This window comes from Herpailurus yagouaroundi, unplaced genomic scaffold (assembly GCF_014898765.1).
Source record: "Herpailurus yagouaroundi ecotype Mexico unplaced genomic scaffold, PumYag 184, whole genome shotgun sequence".
Taxonomy (NCBI): Eukaryota; Metazoa; Chordata; class Mammalia; order Carnivora; family Felidae; genus Herpailurus; species Herpailurus yagouaroundi.
The window spans coordinates 13687069-13702944 of record NW_024412415.1 but is presented as its reverse complement, the minus strand read 5'-3'; the positions used below and the strand labels follow the sequence as shown (position 1 = coordinate 13702944).

Here is a 15876-nt window from a genome sequence, read left to right as displayed (position 1 = left end):
AGTGATATTTATGTTCATACTACAGCAAAGGTGGTCTGATGGTAATTGAATGGTAAAATCCATATAGTTCCCATTCCCAAGAGTAGCTTTGATTCCTCAACAAATCCTTCCATGATCGTCAAAATGTCCTTCACTAAAAATCTCCTCTAGGTGTTGTAATTGATAGAAATTTGAATAGACTATATTTAACTATTGCATTTAAGACTATGGTGTCCTGAAGGGGCAAAATTAGCCAATCTGCCCTCATCATCCTTTGTAGCATAAACTTATCAATTTATCAACATGAAGAACCCAATAGGCCAAATGTTCCATACTATTCAATCATTGGAGATTATCCAAATTTTTCTTTCTCTCGCTGGAAGGCAACAAGATCAGTATAAGAGACACAGTGATCAATCTCTGGTCTCCTAAAAAATCCTAACACATATCTCTGTAGTCTGCAGGGTTTATGGCTAGAGAGTTTCCATGATCAGAGGTAAGAAAATTAATTGTTAGTATTTCTTAAGTTGTATGGAGTTAACCTAGCAAATAATCTGACAGTAGATCAAGTGATGAAGATCTATAATTGAATGACTTCTAATTCCCTCCACACCCCCTGAATTCCTGATCATTATTATGCTGTTATGCATTTTTAGTTTTCAAATAGACTAGGTGATTATTTATTGTATCTATTGTTAGTTGTCTGTCTCCCCTCATTGTTGCAATTTATGCCCCAGTCTTGTTCACTGATGTATCCCAGACACCCAAAAAAAGTATCTGGTGCAGAGTTAATTGCTCAAAATATATTTATTTAAAGTGTTGAGTGAAGAAACTTATCAACCCAATATTATTATTATATTTCATCCTTTCTCTAAGGCATTTCTATCTAGTCAATTATAATCATATGGAGCTAAGCCTCAGATAATAATAAATAACTCATTTTCTTATCAAAACAAGAATTCCTCCCTTACTTCTCTTCTTGGAACAACACTTTGTAGCCCCTTATACTTCTACATTTTCAGTGACTTTCTATTCTTCAAGTTCCCTCATCCTCTGTATTCATGTTGTCCTGTTAACATAGCCTACATATGGCTTCTACATAATGGCGCACATTATATTCATTTCCACACATTACACCATAGTCTAAAACAGGAATAGCATGTAGGTATCATCTAGCTTGCCAACTCAAATTGTTTGATAGAGGTTTGCCAGAGGGCTGTGGTGAGAAGGATTCTGGTACCATTCTGAAAGCATTCGCTTTTGAATAAGGATACCCATCAGAAAACAGGTAACTATGGCATGTCATTACCGGCCTAAGCCCTCATCAGTTCACACATTTAATGGATCAAACCCTTTCCTAGTACCCAAGTTTTAGATCTTTCCTCCTTAATATATTTAATATAAAAGTTTTAAAACAATCTTCCTCAAAAATATTTTATATTTCTCCTCATTCAATAATTTTCATTCGTAGTTTTTAAAGTCATTTTTTTAAATGTTTATTTATTTTTGACAGAGAGAGAGAGAGAGACAGAGCATGAGTGGGGCAGGGGCACAGAACTACGGAGACACAGATTCCGAAGCAGGCTCCAGGCTCCAAGCTGTCAGCATAGAGCCTGACACGAGGCTCAAACTTATGGACCACAAGATCATGACCTGAGCCAAAGCTGGATGCTTAACCGACTGAGACACCCAGGTGCCCCTCATTCAATAACTTCTAATGGATTTCTTTATAATTATGTCAATTCATATCTTTAGTCTAAATTCTAGACTTATCATTTACTAAACACCCCTGCCCCATTCTCAGAGGTTTAATCACTTACGATTTATCTACCTAGAATCCTTGTCCTAATCAAAGGATCTGTCTGTTTTCTTGCGTGCCTTGCTTAACACTGTCCAAATCTCATGAAGCCATGCTCCATGGTGCACCTGAAATGATTGCCCTCCCTCTCCAAATACTCCTTCTAATTGCTCAGAAAAATGACTTCTTCTAGGAAGATTTCTCTAATTAATAAGATCTGACAAGTAACACTTCCACTCTACCCTTCCTCAGGACTCCTGTGTTACCCTTATTTTATTTTGTTTCAAACATAATTTTGTACACAAACATAGAGCTCTATCTTTAATAGGCAGAGCTTAACTATGCATAGCATGTACCTACATTCTTCCCTAGGGTTTAGCATGTAGAAGGAAATAGTCTACACTGATTACAGACTAGGCCATACCACTTTCTCCCCCTGTTCAGAGCACTGCAGACATACTCAGTAACAGAACTCAATAGATTTGCAAGTTAGAGGTGACTGGGGTTGGCAGGGACCTGACTTCAGGGCCAGGTGTTTGGAAACTGCAGTGGTCATGAATTTAAACAGGCTTGCATCCATCAATTTCAAATTCTTGGAAACACTCGTCAAGTATGGTTTGAGAAGAAGAACCACAGGAAATGTCCCAGTGCAAATAAATGGAGCTCAGGTGTCTAAAAAAAGCTTAAGAGTTTAAAACATTCACCACTCTCTAGAATCCATCCAAACTCCTTCAAATCTGCCAAAAGTACTTATCCTCTTCGTGTACTCCAGCCCAGAAATACTTTGTAGCTTTAAATGGGGGTAGCTGTGAAGTTCAAGATGACAAAGCCCAGGCTGAACATAATTTTAGACCTTGAAAACTGGAAGTGTTTTATGGTTGCTCATCTCAAAAAGGGCTCTCTAATCTTATCTCAACTGCCCTCACCCACTATCTCCAGTATCAGGAAAGAGTCATGGATCTGAGCCCTTAAAGTCTTTCAGAATGTACTGAGCACCTATAATATGGTAACTATGATTCTTAGAGGCTTAGGAAATTTAATAATACTATATAATTCCTTGGGGGGATTTTGAATCTAATAGTGAAGACAGCCCTATAATTATAAAATTTCATTATGAGGCTATAGATCCAAGATGAAAGTATGAACAAAGGACAATGAGAAAACACAAAAGTGCATTTAACTCAGGCTTGAAGTTTTAAGAAGACTTTCTGCAAGAGGTTATATTCAAACTGGGTCTTCATAGTTAAATTGGGGGGAGTGAGTTTATTTAAGTTATCATAATTTCATTATGAAGATACAATGAGAATTGGGATAAAGTTCATCTCCACAGAATGTTACAGTGCTATTCTAGAAATGAGTCGGATCTATAAATACATACATATGTACACACATACATACATGCAAGTGAAAATAGTACAGATAAGAACCTTAGGAGTTCTGGAAGAAGTGGAGGGCAGGGAGAGAAATTAGGTAAGGATGTGCCATTAGTGTGATATGTGAGAGAGATCTTGAAATAAAGGCAGAATTTCAGTGTGGAAAAATCGTTGAACCAGGGAATGGAGATGAGACAGCTCAAAGAATGTACATACAGGGCATATGAAAAATGCTATTCAAATTGAAATGCAGGATGTCTGAAGGAGAGGAGTGGAGGATCAGGTACAAAAGGAAAGTTGGGCCCAGCTTGTGGGTCATTGTGACTGAAAATAAGATGATTGGACTGTGTCAATGTAGACCATGGAGAGCCACTGAAGATGTTTGAGTGGGACAGTAATATGATCAGAGTTACACATTACATAGGAAATATCCGTCAGAAAGAAGCACCATCAAATACATCGGAGATGGGGAGATGGAATTAAGGAAGCTGCTTTGAAAGCACCGCTTTTCTCTAGGTGAGAAATAACAAAGAACACAGGCAGTGAAATAACAATGGTGAGAACATAAGAAATTTAAGAAATAGATAATTTAAGAAATCATATTTAAGAAATATATGATTTCACAGAATTGCAAACCACTTGCATTTGTCTTGAGATAAGTATTTTCATTTAGGGAGGAGGGGCCCTCTTCTTACCCCTACATTCTTTTTTTTTTTTTTTTTTTTTGAGTGTGAGGGAGAGAGAAAGAGAAAGAGCATGCAGGGGAGGGGCAGAGAGAGAGGGAGACAGAGGATCCAAAATGGGCTCTGCGCTGACAGCAGAGAGCCCAACCCAGGGCTTGAACTCACAAACCTGTGAGATCATGACCTGAGCCAAAGTCGGATGCTTAACTGGCTGAGCCACCCAGTCACCCCATCCACCTGCATTCTTATTACTACAAATGGCCCCTAGGCCTAGTCTACTGCAATCATTTGTTTAACAAAAGAGCTCCCAATTTACTCATCACAAAGGTTGGTTTCCAAGTTGCTAGTCTAAAATTTCAACTGATTTTACATAGACATAATAAAAATCAGATTTCTCCCACCCCTTGTAAAACAATCTCCTAGAGTTGTTCTGATGAGATAACAAGAAAGGGGGTAGTGCTCAGAAGTGAATTGATATATACATATTTATTAGCATTAGTGAGTTATTGGGTGTCAGTGGCTGTGTATGTGTTCCATAAAAGGTGAATTTCAATAAGTGAGATGGGGTACTTTGTTATTAGCACATCATGCCTGTTCCTCACCGAACACAGAAAGATTTTGGAGAGAGGGATGCAGGATGGGTAATTCAGGAACTCCAGCTCATCAAATGACACCCAATGTACTGAGCACGGTACGACACATGGAAGATTCCTAAAATGAAAGTTTTGTTCCCGGAGAGCTTGTAACTCACTCGGTAATATAAAATTAATATACACATGAAATGACTTTCAGACGAAGACCAGTCAGGGCTGAATAATGTGATTCACACTTGAAGTACACACACTGATGGAAAAGAAAGACATGTTCATCATTTTTTGTTTGCCATCTGCTGTAGTTAATCCTTGTCAAAGCTCTGATAAAGCCATCGTCATTCATGAAGCCTGGTTTTGGTTGTAGCTCCCTTCCTTCAAACCCATACTACCCCAGCTTTTTGCCCTTGGCCATTTGCTTTTCCCTTCAGACTCCATAGTTGCTTCATAAAGGTCTAATATTAGCCTGACCCTTCTGGTTAGCATCACTCTTTCTTTATGATATTTGTGGGACTTAAAGATGAACCAGACAGACAAGAACTTTAAACTCTTTTATTGCCCTTCCTTGACACTTCCAACAAGTTAATTGTCTGTTTGCCTTCCTGTAATTACTTTAATTACATGCCATTAGTGACCATTAATAAATGCAAGTGTGTTTGGTTTTCGCAAATCTTACTTTTCTTATTCTCTATAGAACTCCATCAAAGCTTTCACATGTGGTCAAAATAGAAAGTGAGGCAACTAAGCACATTCACATTTAACCTCTGGGGCTAAAGTGAAAAATAAAGGATAATTCATGAATGGACTAATTGTTTTTCCCTGCTTCTGACACTGGCCAGCACTCTTTCTATAGTGGATACATATATATGCAGTGTGTTCATTTATAAGACAGCAAAGTTAAAAGGGGTTGAGAAATAAAAGCTGCTTAATTGCTGCTATTATCTCAACTCAGGGAGAGAATTGCTGGGTGATATTATGAGGATCGAAAAACCATTGAAGATTTTATTGATGGAACACTTTTGCTCTAAATTCAAGCCACAGAAAATGAAGGTCATAATTTCAGTTTTTATGAGCACCTGATTGGGCATTTACATAGAAAGAGCTGAACTATGAGGAGACTAAGCCAATATTCTCTCTGCTATAGTTTACTAGATTACCTTACAATATCTAGTATAAAAACAGTTTATCCCAGATTGTCTTTGGGTCAGCTTTAACGATGAAGCCAACTGAAAAATATTTTCTTGGGGCAGCTTGGAGAATGAAAGGTACCGAGAATGGCTAGTTAGATGCTCTTCACTGCATCACTTCAACAACAACAACAAAGTCATTGTAAAAATGTTTAATTCTGTGGCTATTTAATACTTTCTGCATAGTTCTCTTGCTTTTTAAAATATTGAATAGATTAAATTTATTTGTAATATAGCAATATGCTTTTCTCCAAATATAGAATCATGATGTTAATCCCTAATTACTGGAATTTATGATTTGAATTCTTTTCTTGCGGTGAAAATGGGTTATGCCAGATCATTCGTGATCTTTCCCTGCTGTAGACTAATGGAAACACTTCAGAGGAAGCTGGCCAGAGTTGAACCTGTGGGCTCTCTGAAGCTATAGAAAGGCAATTTAAATGTGTTACCCCATCCAGGTAAACTCAAGAAGGAGGTGTCATTAGTACCCAGGTGTTCCTCATTGCACACTCTGCCCAGGTTATTAGGACAGGACTGATAACATAATTTACATGTCACTTACTGTGGAGTGCATGTGGAGTAATAATTACTCATCTTTTTGGAATAATAAAAACCCAAATACTGTAAATAATTCCTAGGAAAATATATTTTCCTAATATTTTGAAAATATCTAGTTTGTGATTCTAGTCAATAAATTCTGGTTAAATGAAATAATATTCTAGGGAAAAGAAAATACATTCTGTATTATAAAATGTCAGTTTTCTGATTCGCCCACATTGTTCCCTCATCATACAATATGATCTTTTTACCTGACTACTAAGTATTACTATCTTCTCTTTCTTCAAATGCCAACAGATTTTTGGAGGAAAGATAGATTTGTATTTAAAAGATATCATCTGCCCAAGACCTTTCTGTAAAGGAAGGAAGTGAGGTGGTGCTAAGAAACTAAAAGGATCAGAGCCAAGAAAAAATTCTAAGGTATGAAGAGGAGTTGTCTTAGGCTGGGATGAATGGGATGAGTCCATGGACAAAAAAGAAAACAACTGACTGAATTAAATCAAACAGTATGCTTGGAGTGTGTTAGCTCATCTATATCCATACTTCCCTACCCCCATTCCCGGTGTTTGTTCCTAAAATGACTTCACGGTTTTTTTCACTCACTTTTTGTAGGGTGTTTTTTGAGGAGACAGGAACATGGGGGAGATTGTAGATAGGGTGACAAGTAGATGGAAGAAACAGTACATAATTCTAAGTTGGTTATAAGCTCCACCATTGATTTGTGTTTAATTGAACCTGAAAATAGTATATATCAAATTCCCAAATTTCTAACATATATAACATGAATACAATAGTTGAGTCCATCTCCTTTCACCAAATAAAAACTTATATATTAAAGTTGTAAGGGTCATTTAAAATTCTCCTTAAATTAAACCTCCAAATCAGCAAGAGAAACAATGCCCTTCCCAACCTGATCGTAACCACTTTTTCAGTCCATTCTACCATTTCACCCATGAAATTATGCTTCAGCTAATGACCAGTGTCAACAGTAAAGTTAAATGAATGAATAAATGAATAAATGGATGAAGGCTTAATATAGCAAATACAGAAAACCCTTTCCCACCTCTTTGCCTTTGCTTAGAATGCCCTCCTACTTTCTTTGTCTAAAATATGTCCATGTCTCCATCAAGATCTAGGACCAATATGATCTCCCCTGTGGCACAGGTCTTCCCCCCAGATTTTCTTTTTTTCTAACCACACTTTGTACAAACTCCCACCATTGCCCCACCATTTAGAAGCACCATTTTGAACCACTTGAGGGAAGTACTCACGACTTGGTTGGCAGTTGTATTAGTTAGGAGAAGCTCCATTATGCAAGTCACAAACTGAGCTCCAAATTTCTGTAACTTAACTTAATAAGACAGAATCTTATTTCTTGCTCAAAATTTATGTCCCATGCAGGGTCAGTAGGGACTCTGCTCCACATAGCTACTCAGAGATCCAAATTGATGGAAATGCCACCATCCTGTAGTTATGCCATCCAGAACGTGGGCTTGTTTGATGGTTATAAAATCATGCCATGAAATGATGCCATAAAATCATAAAAAACTGCATATGGGTTTTTACTCTCTCAGTCCAGAAATGACAAATTCATCACTTCCACTTACATGTCATTGGCTAGAATTGGCCACAGTGCTCTAATTGCAAAAGGGTCAAAGAATACAGGGGAACAAAGGGAATATCCGCTGAGCGGTGCTATCTTTGCCTTAATATTTCTATTAAAAAATTGTTAAAATGTCCATACTTCCTGAAGCAATCTACAGATTAAGTGCTACTCTTGTCAAAGACCCAAATGACATTTTTTATAGAAACAGAAGAAACAATCCTAAAATTCTTATAGAATCACAAAAGATTCAGAGTAGCCAAAGTAATCTTGAGAAAGAAAAAAAAAAAAAAGAACAAAGCCGGAGATATCACACTTCCCAATTTCAAAATATATTATAAAACTATAGTAATTAAAATAGTATGGTACTGGCATAAAGACAGACATAAAGACCAATAGAACAAAACAGAGATCCAGAAGTAAACCCATACATACATTAAAACTTAACCAAGTTTGGATAAGAGTGTCAGGAGTACACAAAGGGGAAAGGATAGACTCTTCAACAAATTGTATCAAAAAAATCAGATATCCATACAAAAGAAAGAAATCAAGCCACTATCTTATATCATACATAAAAATCAACTTAAACGGGATTGAAGGCTTAAATGACTTGAAACTATTAAACTCTCAGAAAAAAAAACACAGGAGAAAAATTCATGACGTTGGTCTTGGCAATTATTTTTTTGGATATGACAACAAAAGCACAAGCAACAAAAGCAAAAATAGACAAGTGGGACTCCATCACAAAGCTATAAAAATTCTACACTATAAAGAAAACAACCAACAGAGTGAAAAGGCAACCTATGGAATGGGAGAAATAACTGCAAAATATCTGACAAAGGGTTAATTTTCAAAATACGTAAGGAGCCTCCACAACTCAATAGAAAAAAAAAAGCCCAATTAGAAAATGCACAAAAGATTTGAATAGACATTTTTTCAAAGAAGACATACGAATGGCTAAGGGGTACAAGGAAAGGTGCTCAACATCACTCGTCATCAAGGAAATGCAAATCAAAACTACAATGAGATATCATCTTACACCAGTTAGAATGGCTACAACAAACAAACAAAAAGATAGTAAGTATTGGCAAGATTTTGGAGAAACCAGAACTCTTATATGTTGTTGGTGGGAATGTAAAATGCTGCAGCTGCTATGGATAACAGTGTGGAGGTTCCTCAAAAATTAAAAATAGAACTATCACATGATCAAGAAATCCCATGTCTGGGAGTATATATACAAAAACATTGAAATCAGGATCTCAGAAAGATATCCTCGTTCCCATGTTCACCACAGAATTATTTACAATAGCTAAGATAAGGAAATAAACTAAACGTCCATCAATGGTTGGATGGATAAGGAAAATGTGGTATCTAAATACAACAGAATATTATTCAGCTCTATGAAAGAAGGAAATCCTACCATATGTGATATGGGTGGACCGGGAAGATATTATGCTAAGTGAGATAAGCCAGTCCAAGAAGGAGAAATAATGTATGATTTTACTTATATGAGGTACCTAAAATAGTCAAACTTACAGAAGAAGAAAACATAATGGCAATGGGGGAAGGGGGAAACAGGGAATTGCTCAATGGGTATAAAATTACACTTATACAAGATGAGTAAGTTCTAGAAATGTGTTGTACAACATAGTGGCTATTGTTAACACTACAAATCGTGCACTTAAAAATTTATTAAGAGGGTAGGTCTCATGTTAAATGCTCTTATCATAAAACAGAAATAAAACAAAAACAAAAATGAAAGGAAATAAGGAATCTTCTGGAGGTGGTAGATATGTTTATAACCTTGATTGTGATGATGATATGGGTATATGGACATGTCTAAACTCATCAAATTGTATACATTACAAATGTGTGATTTTTTTTGTCTACCAATTATATTTCAATAAAGTTGTAAATAAATACTCTATTAAGCACTGGAAAAAAAGAGAAATGATTAAGACTTAGTGCCTTCTTGTATAGAGCAGGTTGGATCGATACTGAATGGTTTTAATAAAGCCAGTACCTACTAAAGTGATGTTGCATAAATGAGCATTTCATTGAGGTCACACCAGTCTCTGAGAAGAATTATATTTTAAGATGACTTTTTGGAGTCATGTAACGTTTGCTGCAAAAAATATATTCATAATTTTAAGTGTTAATGCCATTTACCCTTTGATATATGCAATGAGGTTTGAGATGCTTAGAAATAAAAGTGTTTATGTTTATGGTAATTTCATGGCAACATAGAAAAGATCCTAACGTACTGAGCAAACATTCCACTACTAATTAGGCCATTTACTCCTCAATCCACTTCTCCTCTAAACTGAAAGGAGAGAGGCTTCTGGCTAAGAGATTCTGACCCCAGTGGCGACAGGGAGGGTCTTTCTTCCTCAAGGCTCAGTTGTAAGCCTGTCTCAGGCAGCCCTCAAGCTTCTTCCGGAACTCAGTTCACTCCACAAGCCCACAAACAAGGCGACAAGCTGACAGGAACTAAGCCAGGATTCTTGGCCTTCTATTCTGTTTCATGAGCCAAGGGAAAGGAGGCCACCTTCCGAGGTCCAGCCAGTCAGGAATTAAGCCTCCTCCTCCCCTCTTCCTTTACCCTCGCCAGACAGCCCGTGGACAGCCTTCTTAGGCTTCCGGCACTCCTGGCCAGCTGGGAAAGGAACGGCCTTTCCAGACCCTGAGAGCTCGCCAATAGCCCCTTTTTTTTCCCACTTGAGAGCCAGAATTGGGAGATTACAAAGCCACTGTCACAAAATGGTCACTAATAGAGGCTTTAAGAGACCAAGGGGAAAGAAAGCGTTTCTGGGTCATAGAAAAATAAAGAAAGTGGTGAGTTTCTAGCAGCGTAGTCATGGTTTTCCATAGTCTGCTGATAATCAGAAAACCTCTTCCTTCCAAGGGACCCCAGGCAGGCTGGAAGATGTGGCTCTGAAATCTGTTCAGTGCCCTATTTCATCAGTTTTATTTCATGAGAAGCTTTCTTTTTGAGCATTAATCCCAATTCTCTAATGGGATTCTCTTAATCCCAATTCTCCTAATAAAATTTAAGTTGATATTTTATGAAGAGGTGTAAACATTGCTACCACATCTCTGTTTCACATGCAGACTTCCTGGGGACCTGGTGGGAAAGCAGCTAGAGACACTCCTTCAGATCATGTTAACGTGCATCAGGGGACTCAAGCATGACTGTTTGATTTGACATGTGATGTAGATCTTTTCCAAGGCTGGCTTTGGTGTCTTGGCCCAGGAACCTCCCTGGCCCAGCAACAGAGCTCTCTCAAGTGGTGCTGAATCTCTGATTTGGTCTGGTGTTATCCAGGGTCCACTAGGCTCTGTAAATTCCAACTCTTCTCCAGGACCAGTTCTGGACTGGAATCAAAGCTGCCTCTGTGGTGGCCAAGGGGAAAGGCCCAGTGAGTAACAGGAACTGAAGAGCTGTGTGGCCAATGTGAGATCACCATACCTTTCCATGGAGAACTGAATGTCTGTCTCCTCCTCTTGCTCTTGTCTCCACTCTGAAGCCACCAACAGTATTAGCAATGTATTTTCTTTTTCCTCAGGCTCACCCCGGAGAAGAGGCACTGTCTGAATCTCTTTTTCCTAGGAAAGCTTCCATGACTCTTACAGGAACAGAGTACTGTCTAACTTCATTTACTTACAGTTTCTAAGGCTAGGTCCTAGACAAGGCAAAGGTATACTCTTGAGGTCTCTCTTCATTAAAAAAAACAAGGATCTCTACTTACTCTATGTCTACATAACTATAAGCAACTGGGCAAGTAGTTCTTGACAAAACAAAAGTACATTCAACCTTACAAATGAATTGACTTTGTTAACTTAAACTGCAGAATCCAGTTCCAGTCACCAAATCAAAATTTTCCAGCCTCAACAATTTTAAGATCCAGTTTTCACCTATCAATCCTTTATATACATGTCTCATTTAATCTTCCATATAGCCTTATTATATCAGTGTCATTCATATTTTTTAGATGAGGAAGCTGAAACTCAGGATAAATCAAGTAACAATATCAGTGTCACACAGATTATAAAAGATGGACGCTAGATTTGACTCCAGTTGTCTTTGTCCACAAAGCTCCTTTGCCTCTACCATTCACATTCCTCTAATACAGTCCTGGGGCCATTTTGTATGAAGAGGGATGACATGGTTGGGAAACAAGTAAGACTCTTTTCTACCATCCTCACTATCTCTTCCATGTTTACTTCACCTGTTAAGATTCTATTCTCTCATCCTCGTTATGTCGTCCATGTTTACTTTACCTGTTTTACACATTGGGTTTTCATAAAAGATTTTCCTTGAAGGTAAGAAAAGTTGGAACACAGAATATTATATCATTTGTTCTCCTATTTCAGACTTCTTATTTAGGAAAAAAATAAGAGTTGGGACAGTGATATATGACTGATGAGATATCCTCGAAGGATAAAATTTCTGAGGGATCCTGTGACCCATTAATTGATTATCATGCTAACTTACTAGACAATCAGACATGATACCCTATACTCCCTTGTGGCCCAAATTTTGTCTCATAGACCAAAATATTAATTAAGGAAAATGAGAATGAATGTATTTCAAACTCTTTTAATACATTTTACATTTGGGAGAGAATATCAAATTTCCTCTGCTCTTATGATTTGGAAAGGATAGGCTATTGATAATTAGGACAAGTGACTCTCTAGTCCGAATTAACTAGTTTAACTAGTTAAACTAAAAGAGCATGGGTAATACACGTCACCTCCTGGGCTACAGCTTTTGAAAATGCCATCTATCATTAACTTTCCTGAATACTCTGCACAATAGAAGATACCAAAATGTAAAGGATGATAAAACCTACACCCTACTGTCTACTCCATTGATGCTTTGACACCTTTAAGGATGGAAAACGCATTGCTAAGGTATGTGGCCTCGAAACTTAGCTGTTGTATGTGGCTCCTGATCAGTCACAACTGCCTTCTGGCTTCTTGCTGATCTCAGTTAGCCTTGCTTTTCAATGATCAAACACGTATGTCTCTTCTCTTCTCTCTCTTTCTGCCCTTCCTCCTCCTTCTCTCTCTCTCCTTTCTGTGTGTGCACTGTGCAGTGGTGTGTGTGTGTGTGTGTGTGTGTGTGTGTGTGTGTGTGTAAGAGAGAGAGAAGCAGAACTCTGATCAACTGAAGTTGGTGTATTTCAGGAATTATCTCTCTTTCTCTTGATTTATCCATCTCGGATGTGTCTATAAGGGACTTTTCTTAACAGCTATGCCCCTTCGTCCAAAAGGCACTCCCACATAAATACAAAGAGCACAATCCAAGTAGTTTACCTTGGTTGTCTAGCTCCTGCCACAGGGCCCAGCCCCCAGTCTGGCTCAAAAACCTAGTCAAATGGGTTGTATGCCAAGCTGCTCTCTACTGCCATCTCATGGTAAGGCAGCCTTTTTCTGAGAATTAACTTCTCAGTTGGTGCAGACCCTCCTAGACAAAGTAGACAAATTATGAAGGGTCCTACCCTCCAGAACAACAGTCTTCATAACAGATTATTTAGGACATGAGTTGAAAATAACTAAAGAACTACTGAATGAGTTATAGTTTTAGCAAGGAGTATATCAGCACTTGATTCAAGAAAAAGGAAAACATGATGTAGGAAAAGGGAAATCCTGAATCAGAAAGTCCCATGTTTTTTTCAGGGAAGCAGCAAATTTAAAAATAGGATCTTAAAGATATGTTTATAGGAACCAACAAACTTAAAACTGCAACAACAGTCAGTAATGACTGCAACAAAATCACTAGGACAGTCCACTGCTGTCTCACAGGGTCTGTGCAGAAGTTCACAGATACTACGATATTCATTCAGTTACCCGATACCACTGTTGCTATTTGAATAGAAATGCTTACTGTCCTGACTCTGTTCCCTCAAATATTCATGAGGCAAAATAGTCACATGTCCCAGTCAATTAACAGTCTTTCTTTGGTACTTGATTGTTTCTTATCACTTGGTCAAAACCAGTAGTATTTTCCTCTATGGACACCACACAACCTGTCTTGCTCCAGCAATTGCCTGCTAGACATGGTCATTACAGTGTATTTATTTAGTTCCTGAAAACATAACTTCATATTGATTAAAATTTTGAAACACATGAAGAAGTGCCATATATTTTCAGTGTACAGCATGCAGCAAAACGACCCAGATTGTTATTCAAATGGTATGCTTGAAGCAGTGTTTCTGTTATTCATCTTTATTCTCCTTCTATCGTGTTTTGTTCTAAACTGGCAAAGAGAGTTTAAACACCATAATAAAACTTGAATTTTGATCTATACTAAATCAAGAAACCAATCTTGAAAGCTAACCCAGCCTGACTACTTAGTTAAGCATGCCTACTGCCAGTATGAGGCAAAAGTCCAGAGATGACATATATTTCCCTGAGAAGAATGAACCTTCCAAATTCAAGCTTAAATCAAATCGTAGTATCATCCCATGCGGAGGAAGCACAACTGCAAAAGACTCATGCCTTACTGTTAGAAGTCTTGGTCTTCCTTAGGATTCCAGGCTGTCAAACTGTGGCCAAGGACTCTGCATTCTACAGTAAATAGAAAAGAAAATGAACGAAGAGATATTGGGATAGCTACAAATGCAGTGCAAGTGCATTGCTTACAAGTTACTAGAGAAATAGAAGGTAAATTAGAATTAGGTTCATAATCCCTATTTAAGGAATTCTAGGCCTTCAACAAAAAAAATTATTTCTCGGGGCGCCTGGGTGGCTCAGTTGGTTGAGCATCCGACTTCAGCTCAGATCATGATCTCATGGTTCATGGGTTCAAGTCCCACGTCAGGCTCTGTGCTGACAGCTCAGAGCCTGGAGTCTGTTTCAGATTCTGTGTCTCCCTCTCTCTCTCTGCCCCTCCCCCACTCACACTCTGTCTCCCTCTGTCTCAAAAATAAATAAACATTAAAAAAAATTTAAAAAAATATTTCTCAACACAAAAACAGTATGTAAACCCGTAACTTCATACAGGGCATTAGAAAGCATGCAGTGTGGCTACTGAAGGAACAAGATCATGTTAGGTGGAACAGGAGAAGCAATAAAATAATGCCAAGGCACATACGACAACATTATTTCCTTGTCAATACTTGTGATGAGTTCAAGGAAAATTTTTTACATTGGTTAACGTTTATCTCTAATCTTTGCTAATCTCTCTTTTAACTAACCTAGGTCTTGGCAGATCACAAGATACAGCTAGAAATTATTAATTGGGCTTGTTTCCATCATATTTTTTATCTTTACGTGTATTATATTTATCACAAGCCATAGAAATATCGATTTACGTATTTAGAGACAAAGTGTTTTCTTTTAAAATGATTCTAAATTTAAGAGTGTGTTAATTTAAAGAAAGTCTAAAGTACATAATACTTTTGATATGCCAATATAGGGAAAGTCATGAAGGTAATAAGTAGGTGACTAAGTTTTTATCATTTTATTTATATAAATGAGAAAGGTAAGCATCTATGGGAGATTGGAAGCTACACCATGATAGTCAAGGATTTCTATATTAACCCGATCTCCAATATCTGGTGCAGTACATGGCACTTAGAAGGTACTAGATAAATATTTTCTTTTTTAAATATATTTATTTATTTTTTAAAATTTACATCCAAGTTAGTTAGCATATAGTGCAATAATGATTTCAGGAGTAGAATCCAGTGATTCATCCTCTATGTATAACACCCAGTGTTCATCCCAACAAGTGTCTTCCTTAATGCTCCCTTGCCCATTTAGCACATCCACCTACCCACAACCCATCAGCAACCCTCAGTTTGTTCTCTTTATTTAAGATTCTCTTACGTTTTGTCCTCCTCCCTGTTTTTATATTATTTTTGCTTCCTTTCCCTTATGTTCATCTGTTTTGTATCTTAAATTCCACATATGAGTAAAGTCATATATTTGTCTTCCTCTGACCAATTTCACTTAGCATAATACACTCTAGTTCCATACATGTTGTTGCAAATAGCAAGTTTCATTCTTTTTTATTGCCGAGTAATACTCCCTTGTATGTGTGTGTATGTAATACATACATATGTGTGTGTGTATATATATATATATATATATATATA

The 15876-nt window shown here is 37.4% G+C and overlaps 1 protein-coding gene across 1 annotated transcript in view; it reads right to left on the bottom strand.

Moving 5' to 3' along the window:
* The window catches only part of SEMA6D (semaphorin 6D), a 575796-nt gene that overhangs the window by 297947 nt on the left and 261973 nt on the right, over positions 1–15876 (bottom strand). Inside the window, exon 3 of the mRNA XM_040492593.1 lies at positions 14281–14344. The gene's annotated coding sequence lies outside the window, so the exon portion shown is untranslated. The remainder of the gene's footprint in view (positions 1–14280; positions 14345–15876) is intronic.